The sequence below is a fragment of the Entelurus aequoreus genome, linkage group LG25 (genome assembly GCF_033978785.1).
Source record: "Entelurus aequoreus isolate RoL-2023_Sb linkage group LG25, RoL_Eaeq_v1.1, whole genome shotgun sequence".
NCBI lineage: Eukaryota > Metazoa > Chordata > Actinopteri > Syngnathiformes > Syngnathidae > Entelurus > Entelurus aequoreus.
Window position 1 is genome coordinate 16,922,934 of NC_084755.1, and position 9,683 is coordinate 16,932,616.

A 9,683-nucleotide genomic window follows, 5' to 3' on the forward strand; every position below is an offset into this window, starting at 1 on the left:
CTGTTCTCCCATGCTTAAATGTCTCGTCCTCCTTCTCTCCTGCGCCAGAGAGTTTTATATCTTCTTGTGCGTACCTCCAGAGTTTCTTGTCCACAGCCATAGCCACGTTTTGGGGCTATCTTATGGATCCTCAGGAGAGTTTTGGTTTGTGACTTTTTCAGGTAAAGTTAGCTTCATAGTATCGCCTCAGTTGGAGTGCTTTTTGGTGTTCTTAGAACTAGGGATGTCCGATATTGTTCATTTCTTATTTACTGATACCGATATCAACCCATACCGATATATACAGTCGTGAAATTAACACATTGTTATAACTAATTTGGACAACCAGGTATGGTGAAGATAAGGTCCTTTTTAAAAAATAAAATAAAATAAGATAAATTAATTAAAAACATTTTCTTGAATAAAAAAAGAAAGTAAAACAATATAAAAACAGTTACATAGAAACTAGTAATTAATGAAAATGAGTAAAATTAACTGTTAAAGGTTAGTACTATTAGTGGACCAGCAGCACACACAATCATGTGTATCCCTTGCAGACTGTATTGATATATATTGATATATAATGTAGGAACCAGAATATTAATAACAGAAAGAAACAACCCTTTTGTGTGAATGAGTGTAAATGGGGGAGGGAGGTTTTTTGGGTTGGTGTACTAATTGTAAGTGTATCTTGTGTTTTTTATGTTGATTTAATAAAAAAAAAAAACACGAAAAAACGATACCGATAATTTCCGATATTACATTTTAAAGCATTTATCAGCCGAAAATATCGGCAGGCCTATATTATCTACTTAGAACCCTTTTCCCTCCGTAGCTGGAGCGTTTTGAGTTTGTTAATCATTTTGGGGTCAGGTTAGATCTGTTTTTGGATCCCTTCCCTTGCCATTATAATGAACTGCTTCTGAAATCCTGCGCCTGTGTTCAGAGTCCAATTCTGGTCGTGACACACTCACGAGATCTAGCCTTTTTTTTAAATGGACTTACAAGTATTTATCTGTAATAGTGTTGTCCCGATACCAATATTTTAGTACCGGTACCAAAATTGTTTTGATACTTTTTGGTATTTTTCTAAATAAAGGGGAGGGGACCACAAAAAAATTGCATTATTGGCTTTATTTTAACAAAAAAAACCTTACGGTACATTAAAAACTCCATCCATCCATTTTCTACTGCTTGTCCCTTTTGGGGTCGCGGGGGGTGCTGGAGCCTATCTCAGCTGCATTCGGGCGGAAGGCGGGGTACACCCTGGACACGTCGCCATCTCATCACAGGGCCAACACAGATAGACAGTCTACATTCACACTCACATTCACACACTAGGGCAGTGGTTCTTAACCTTGTTGGAGGTACCGAACCCCACCACTTTCTTATGCGCATTCCCCGAACCCTTCTTCAGTGAAATATATATATATATATATATATATATATATTTTTTTTTTTTAAAATTCAAGACAAAGTTACCGTATTTTTCGGAGTATAAGTCGCACCGGCCGAAAATGCATAATAAAGAAGGAAAAAAACGTATATAAGTCACACTGGAGTTAATGTCGCATTTTTGGGGGAAATTTATTTGATAAAAGCCAACACCAAGAATAGACATTTGAAAGGCAATTTAAAATAAATGAAGAATAGTGAATAAGTGTACGTTATATGACGCATAAATAACCAAATGAGAATGTGCCTGGTATGTTAATGTAACATATTATGGTAAGAGTCATTCAAATAACTATAACATATAGAACATGCTATACATTTACCAAACAATCTGCCACTCCTAATCGCTAAATCCCATGAAATCTTATACGTCTAGTCTCTTACGTGAATGAGCTAAATAATATTATTTGATATTTTACGGTAATGTGTTAATAATTTCACACAAGTCGCTCCTGAGTATAAGTCGCACCCCTGGCCAAACTACGAAAAAAACTGCGACTTATAGTCCGAAAAATACGGTATATGTTTTTTTACTGGTGCACAAAATGAACCGTGCATGAACATCACGTTGTTCAAAGAACAAAACCAACACAGTGCATGAACTCACAACAAATTACACACCTGCACATCAGATGGAAAATTAGAGGGAACATTGTTTGGGGGTATCCATAATACGCCGATAGGGAGAAGTTTTTATTTACACGATGAGTCGGGTGTGTCTTGACCTCCACGGCGCAGGCTCCGCCGAACCCCTGAGACCGACTCACCGAACCCCTAGGTTTGGTGGTGGGAGGAAGCCGGAGTACCCGGTGGGAACCCACGCAGTCACGGGGAGAACATGCAAGCTCCACCCAGAAATATCCCGAGCCCGGGATTGACCAGGACTACTCAGGACCTTCGTATTGTGAGGTACATGCACTAACCCCATATGTTTCTTTATTGCAAGTTTGTCCTTAATTAAATTTGTGAACATACAAGACAACTTGTCTTTTAGTAGTGAGTAAATAAACAAAGGCTCCTAATTTAGTCTGCTGACATATGCAGTAACATATTGTGTCATTTTCCATTCTATTATTTTGTCAAAATTATTAAGGACAAGCGGTAGAACATGAAGTATTAATCTACTTGTTCATTTACTGTTAATATCTGGTTATTTTGTCTTTTAACATGTTCTATCTACACTTCTGTTAAAATGTAATAATTTATTCTTCTTTTTGATACTTTACATTAGTTTTGGATGATACCACAAATTTGGGTATCAATCCGATACCAAGTAGTTACAGGATCATACATTTATTCAAAGTCCTCATGTGTCCAGGGACATATTTACTGAGTTTATAGCCCTGCGATGAGGTGGCGACTTGTCCAGGGTGCACCCCGCCTTCCGCCCGAATGCAGCTGATAGGCTCCAGCACCACCCCCGCGACGCCAAAAGGGACAAGCGGTAGAAAATGTATGGGGATGGATAAACTTATTATAAATTTAAAAAAAGAGAGATTTTGTGATGCTAAAACATATCTATGTAATCATAGTATTGACTAGATACGCTCCTGTACTTGGTATCATTACAGTGGATGTTAGGTGTAGATCCACCAATGGCGTTTGTTTACATTTTAGCGTCCTGGACGAGTTGGTGCTGCGGGGAATTCTGGGAATTTGTTCTATAGTGTTTATGTTGTGTTGCGGTGCAAATATTCTCCCACAATGTGTTTGTCATTGTTGTTTTTAGTGTGGTTTCACTATATGGCACATGTTTATGACAGTGTTGGCGTTGTTCGTACGGTCACCCTTAGTGTACACTGCAAAAACTGAAATCTAAGTAAGATTACATATCTCAAATAAGGGTTATATTTGCTTATTTTCTGTCTGATAAGATAATTCTTCTCACTAATCAGATTTTATTTTTAGTGTTTTACTTGTTTTAAGGGTTTTGGTCCTAAATGATCTCAGTAAGATATTACAGCTTGTAGCTGAGATGTTATGACCTATATTGAGTAAAACATGCTTGAAACTAGAATATCAACTGTTGCAAAGCTGTGTCATCAACACTCACAAGTATAAAACAACTTTTTTAAAGTAATAATTTCTTACTTCAAGCATGAAAAAAAAAATCATGATGCCGAGCGCATATCATTATGTCAAGATAATGGCACTGGCATTTACTTAATTTAAGAATATTTTCCAACATATTGAGCAAAAAGGTCTTTTTTTTTCTACCTAGAAAAGTGCACTTGTTATTAGTGAGAATATACTTATTTTAAGGTATTTTTGGGTTCATTGAGGTTAGCTAATTTTACTTGTTTTGGAAAGTATTGACCTGCCAAATTTTCTTGTTCTATTGGCAGATAATTTTGCTTAGTTTAAACAAAATACCCCTGATTTTTTTTTGTTTTTTTCTTGTTTTTGAACACTGACTTTTTGCAGTGCGACATGTATGGCTGTTGACTAAGTATGCACTTCATTCACTTGTAAGTACTGTGTTTAAAGTTAAGATTGATTGTCTTAATAGCTAATGACAGGATGAAGTGAAATCTTGTCTTGACTTTGTCATGTCAACTTTAGACCATTTTTAACACATCCAATGTCATGACTCTGGTGAGTAGAGAAGCATGTGTAGCTATTACTCGTCCTACAGGGATGATACTTGAAATAAACTCCAAGGAGACAAGAATTAGTGATTTAGAAGTAGGTGGGGGATCGGTACTTTTTAGAGGCGGTATAGTACCAAATATGACTCATTAGTATCGCGGTACTATACTAACACCGGTATACCGTACAACCCTACTCGCATTGTGATTCTTGTTGTGAGTTCTCTATCTTATCCCAGGAGGCGTACAGTATGTTACGTTCAACGAGAAGCAACCTAGAAGGGCTACTGTCAACAACTCATGATCTGGTTGGCTATCGTAACTGTCTATCAACTGTTAGCCTACACTGCACAGACCGCCACCTTGTTGATTTTAGAAGGCCTCGGGCAGATTTCATACAACGTTGGCAACAAGCTAGTTGAATTGTAATTGGATAAAATCTCTGGAACATGAAGAGAATATGATGACTACTTTTATATATTTCGGGAAAGTAAATTGAAAAATGAAAAACTTTTATCAATTTATTATCATGTTTTAGGGCAGTCAAGGCCAGCAAAGCCTTCTCTGCTGGCCTTGACTGCCCACCACTGATAGGTAGGTCACAGTTAGGGCTGTGAATCTTTGGTTGTCCAACGATTCGATTCAATATCGATTCTTGGGGTCACGATTCGATTATAAATCGATTTTTTTTTTTATTCAAAATGATTCTCGATTCAAAAACCATATTTTTCCGATTCAAAAGGATTCTCTATTCATTCAATACATAGGATTTCAGCAGGCTCTACCCCAGTCTGCTGACATGTAAGCAGAGTAGTAGATTTTTGTAAAAAGCTTTTATAATTGTAAAGAACAATGTTTTATCAACTGATTGCAACAATGTAAATTTGTTTTAACTATTAAATGAACCAAAAATATGACTTATTTTATCTTTGTGAAAATATTGGACACAGTGTGTTGTCAAGCTTATGAGGTGTAAGCCACTGTGACACTATTGTTTTTTTTTATTTATTTTTTTTATAAATGTCTACTGATAATGTCAATGAGGGATTTTTAATCACTGCTATGTTGAAATTGTAACTAATATTGATACTGTTGTTGATAATATTCATTTTTGTTTCACTACTTTTGGGTTGTTTTGTGGAATTGGATTGCATTGTTATGGTATTGTTTTGTTGGATTGATTAAATTAAAAAAAAAAAATTAAAAAAAAAAATTATAATAAAAAAAAATAGATTTTTGAAAAAATGAGAATGGATTCTGAATCGTACAACGTGAGAATGGCGATTTGAGTTCGAATCCGATTTTTTTACCAGACCCCTAGTCACTATACATCTAAGTTCCATTATTACATTTATTTTAGTAGCAAGTCAAGGTCAGCAATATATGACTCATTTGTTTTGTGTGATGACCAAAAAGTTGCTACACAACGAGAACAAAAACAGCGGCATTCTTACAATGTTGGTGTGTTGCTTCTGTAATAAGGAGATGACTCTTGCACTGATGAGACTTTCCCTCACGCGGACCACGCTTGACTCATTCCGTTCTGTGGTCCTACCAAACGTTAGGATGAAATTAATTTGTTTCACCCGCAGTAACTCTAAACCAGGGGTCACCAACCTTTTTGAAACCAAGAGCTACTTTTTGGGTAGTGATTAATGCGAAGGGCTACCAGTTTGATACACACTTAAATAAATTGCCAGAAATAGCCAATTTGCTCAATTTACCTTTAACTCTTTGTTATTATTAATAATTAATTATATTTACACTTAATTGAACGGTTTAAAAGAGGACAAAACACGAAAAAAATGACAATTAAATTTTGAAACATAGTTTATCTTCAATTTCGACTCTCTAAAATTCAAAATTCAACCGAAAAAAAGAAGAGAAAAACTAGCTAACTCGAATCTTTTTGAAACAATTTAAAAAATAATTTATGGAACATCATTACTAATTTTTCCTGATTAAGATTAATTTTAGAATTTTGATGACATGTTTTAAATGGGTTAAAATCCAATCTGCACTTTGTTAGGATATATAACAAATTGGACCAAGCTATATTTCTAACAAAGACAAATCATTATTTCTTCTAGATTTTCCAGAACAAACATTTTAAAAGAAATTCAAAAGACTTTGAAATAAGATTAAAATTTGATTCTACAGATTTTCTAGATTTTCCAGAATATTTTTTTTGAATTTTAATGATAATAGGTTTGAAGAAGTATTTCACAAATATTCTTCGTCGAAAAAACAGAAACTAATATGAAGAATTAAATTAAAATGTATTTATTATTCTTTACAATAATAATAAAAAAATTTACTTGAACATTGATTTAAATTGTCAGGAAAGAAGAGGAAGGAAATTAAAAGGTAAATCGGTATATGTGTTTAAAAATCCTAAAATCATTTTTAAGGTTGGATTTTTTCTCTAAAATCGTCTTTCTGAAAGTTATAAGAAGCAAAGTAAAAAAATTTATGAATTTATTTAAACAAGTGAAGACCAAGTCTTTAAAATATTTTCTTGGATTTTCAAATTCTATTTGAGTTTTGTCTCTCTTAGAATTAAAAATGTCGGGCAAAGTGAGACCAGATTGCTAGTAAATAAATACAATTTAAAAAATAGAGGCAGCTCACTGGTAAGTGCTGCTATTTGAGCTATTTTTAGAACAGGCCAGCGGGCTACTCATCTGGTCCTTACGGGCTACCTGGTGCCCGCGGGCACCGCGTTGGTGACCCCTGCTCTAAACCATACTGCCCCATTTGACATAAAGGGCAAAACATATCCCGAACAACACAATGCAAACAGTCAGTGTTCAAAAACAAGAAAAAAAAATTACAAAAATTAGGGGTATTTTATTTGAACTAAGCAAAATTATCTGCCAATAGAACAAGAAAATTCGGCTTGTCAAGACTTTCCAAAACAAGTAAAATTAGCTAACCTCAATGAACCCAAAAATACCTTTTAAAATAAGTATATTCTCACTAATAACAAGTGCACTTTTCTTGGTATAAAAAAAAATACCTTTTTGCTCAATATATTGACAATATTCTTCAATTAAGTAAATGCTAGTGCCATTATCTGACATAATGATATGCATACGTCATGTATTTTTAGTAAGAAATTACTTTAAAAAAGTAGTTTTATACTTGTGAGTGTTGATGACACAGCTTTGCAACAGTTGATATTCTAGTTTCAAGCATGTTTTACTCTATATAGGTCATCAAATCTCAGCTACAAGCTGTAATATTTTACTGATATAATTTAGGGCCAAAACCCTTAAAACAAGTAAAACACTCTAACATAAAATCTGCTTAGTGAGAAGAATTATCTCATCAGACAGAAAATAAGCCAATATCACCCTTATTTGAGATATTTAATCTTACTTAAATTTCAGTTTTTGCAGTGCAACTGCATGCTTCCCCGATCAAGTAGCCTGATAAATGTTTCCAAGAGGGATCGGAAACGGGAGCAAATTTTTCTTTCTTTTTTTCCTCCAGACAGGCCATTCCGTGGGCAATTTTCCCAGGACGACCCCATTATTATTCCACGGGGACGACTGCCCCCTCCGAGCCCGATGGGTGGTCTTTCTAAAGGCAAAAGGAAGAGGAAAAGAAAAAGAGGTAAAAAAAAAACCACACACTGGAAAACAAATAATATAGATCAAGTAAGGTCAAAGTATGACACTGTTGTGGTTTGATTCTGTGTATATTCCTTTTTAAATGGACCATAAAGCTACCAATAGGACACATCTCGTAGGAAGCCTTGCTGGCATCAACGTGTTTCCGTGGAAACGTCACTCTTACCCCCCCCTCCACAAGAAACGCTCATTCACTCAAACCGGGACACATTTCTTCTGAATCGGAAGAGTAACATGAAACACAAACTAAAACTAGAGACGTGCCGCCCGGTGCCAAGCCCGGTCTGGGTGGAAAACACCCCAGCCCCTCTCGTCTTTGTGCAGCCATGTGTAAGAAACCTGGCACCGGCCCGAGGTCAGCGTCCCAAAATGATATTAGCATAATCCCATTAAGTGTGTCAGAGGCCTCGTGAGCAGACTGCGAGGAAGGTCGAGGAACGCCGCGACCAAAGAACGGAAGAAAAACATGTCTTACGTTTAAATGTTATTCACGCCCCATCAAATTGAAATCCTATTGAAAAATTCATAATATTCATGTATTTATCAGTATGTGTCAAACTAGGTGTTGGCGAGTAAATAAAGAGCTTGTTCTACCTAAGAATAACTTTAATACGTACCATATTCATTGTGAGCACAAAAGCTATGTACCGTATTTTCCGGACCGTAGGGCGCACCAGATTATAAGGCGCACTGCAGATGAATGGTCTATTTTTTATCTTTTTTCATATATAAGGCGCATCGGATTATAGGGCGCATTAAAGGGGTCATATTATTATGTTTTTTTTTAATTGAAAACACTTCCTTGTGGTCTACATAACATGTGATGGTTCTTTGTTCAAAATGTTGCATAGATTATGTTTTACAGATCACCTTCAAGCCGCTTTCTGACAGTCTCTTCTGGATGCGCCGTTTTGTGGGCGGTCTTATTTACGTGGCTCACCTTCGGCAGCGTCTTCTCCCTGTCATCTTTGTTGTAGCGGTGTAGCGTGCAAGGACGGGAGTGGAAGAAGTGTCAAAAGATGGAGCTAATTGTTTTAATGACATTCAGACTTGACTTAAATCAACAACAGAGCAGCATCTTCTTATCCGTGGAATGTGTCCCGTGAAAAACCGTCCGACCGAAAATCTCTAATAACTAAAGTTCCGTGGGTGAATTATGTAAACTCACAACAAGCCTCAAACTCAAAGAGCCTTACAATGTAAAGTTTCCTTAATGCAGTGCTGACTAGAATAGAACTGGCTTTTATTGTCATTGCACATTAACAACAAGGAAATTGTGGAATGGCGGAATCTGCCAACGAGGCGCTAACCACAACCCATCAGAAGCTGCAGGGTCGGATGTCCAATTCCAATTTTTTTGTCAAGTCCGATCATTTTAGTGGTCGTTCACATTTAAAACAACAAAAAATGCGATTTTTAATGTGAATGCAATCTGACCGGCATGTGGACATGACGTTATGAAGTCACACACACTGCAGTGTTTACGGAAGTAAACATGGTTTCAGCTCTAGTCGGTCTCTGTACGATATTGTGACAATTTCAAGGATTTTGTGCAATCAAAGTCAACACTTTCTGAACCAAATTAATGCGCATAACAGATTAAAAGGTATTTTGGCTCTGACAGTTTTACAGGATAATCTGCTCCGATGTCTGCTTGAAAAGCAAGTCTTTGGGCGAGTAGTCTGTGACAGGGGTGTTGGAAGTTTCAAGTGAGTTCCTAAAACATTTTATTTTAAGCTGTTTTTCTACTCTGTTGTCAACTATTTATTTTATAACAGTCTAGTTTTGTGATGACAGTGTTTATCACTTTTTGATGATGTTCTGGTCGGATTACGATGGGGATGCATCGCATATATTCCATATATTTCCACATACGAAAGAAGTCTTGGTCGGATATGAAAAATTCGGAATTGCACTGTTCACATGGACATGAAAACATCCAAAACAGGTCGCATATGGGCAAACAAGTTCAAATTTACCTAGGGACAAGGCCGTTGACATTAACTCGCTAGGTCAGAATTGAAAC

At 36.1% G+C, this 9,683-nt stretch overlaps 1 long non-coding RNA gene across 2 annotated transcripts; it reads left to right on the forward strand.

Moving 5' to 3' along the window:
* The first annotated feature begins 49 nt into the window (after positions 1 to 49).
* LOC133642858 (uncharacterized) lies at positions 50 to 8,229 on the forward strand. Of its 2 annotated transcripts, XR_009824614.1 has the most exons (4): positions 50 to 161; positions 2,173 to 2,343; positions 7,518 to 7,640; positions 7,753 to 8,229. It is a non-coding gene; the product is annotated as an uncharacterized LOC133642858 (long non-coding RNA). The 2 variants fall into 2 exon arrangements; XR_009824615.1 differs by lacking the exon at positions 2,173 to 2,343 and having other exon boundaries at positions 52 to 161; positions 7,753 to 8,223.
* The last annotated feature ends 1,454 nt before the right edge of the window (positions 8,230 to 9,683 follow it).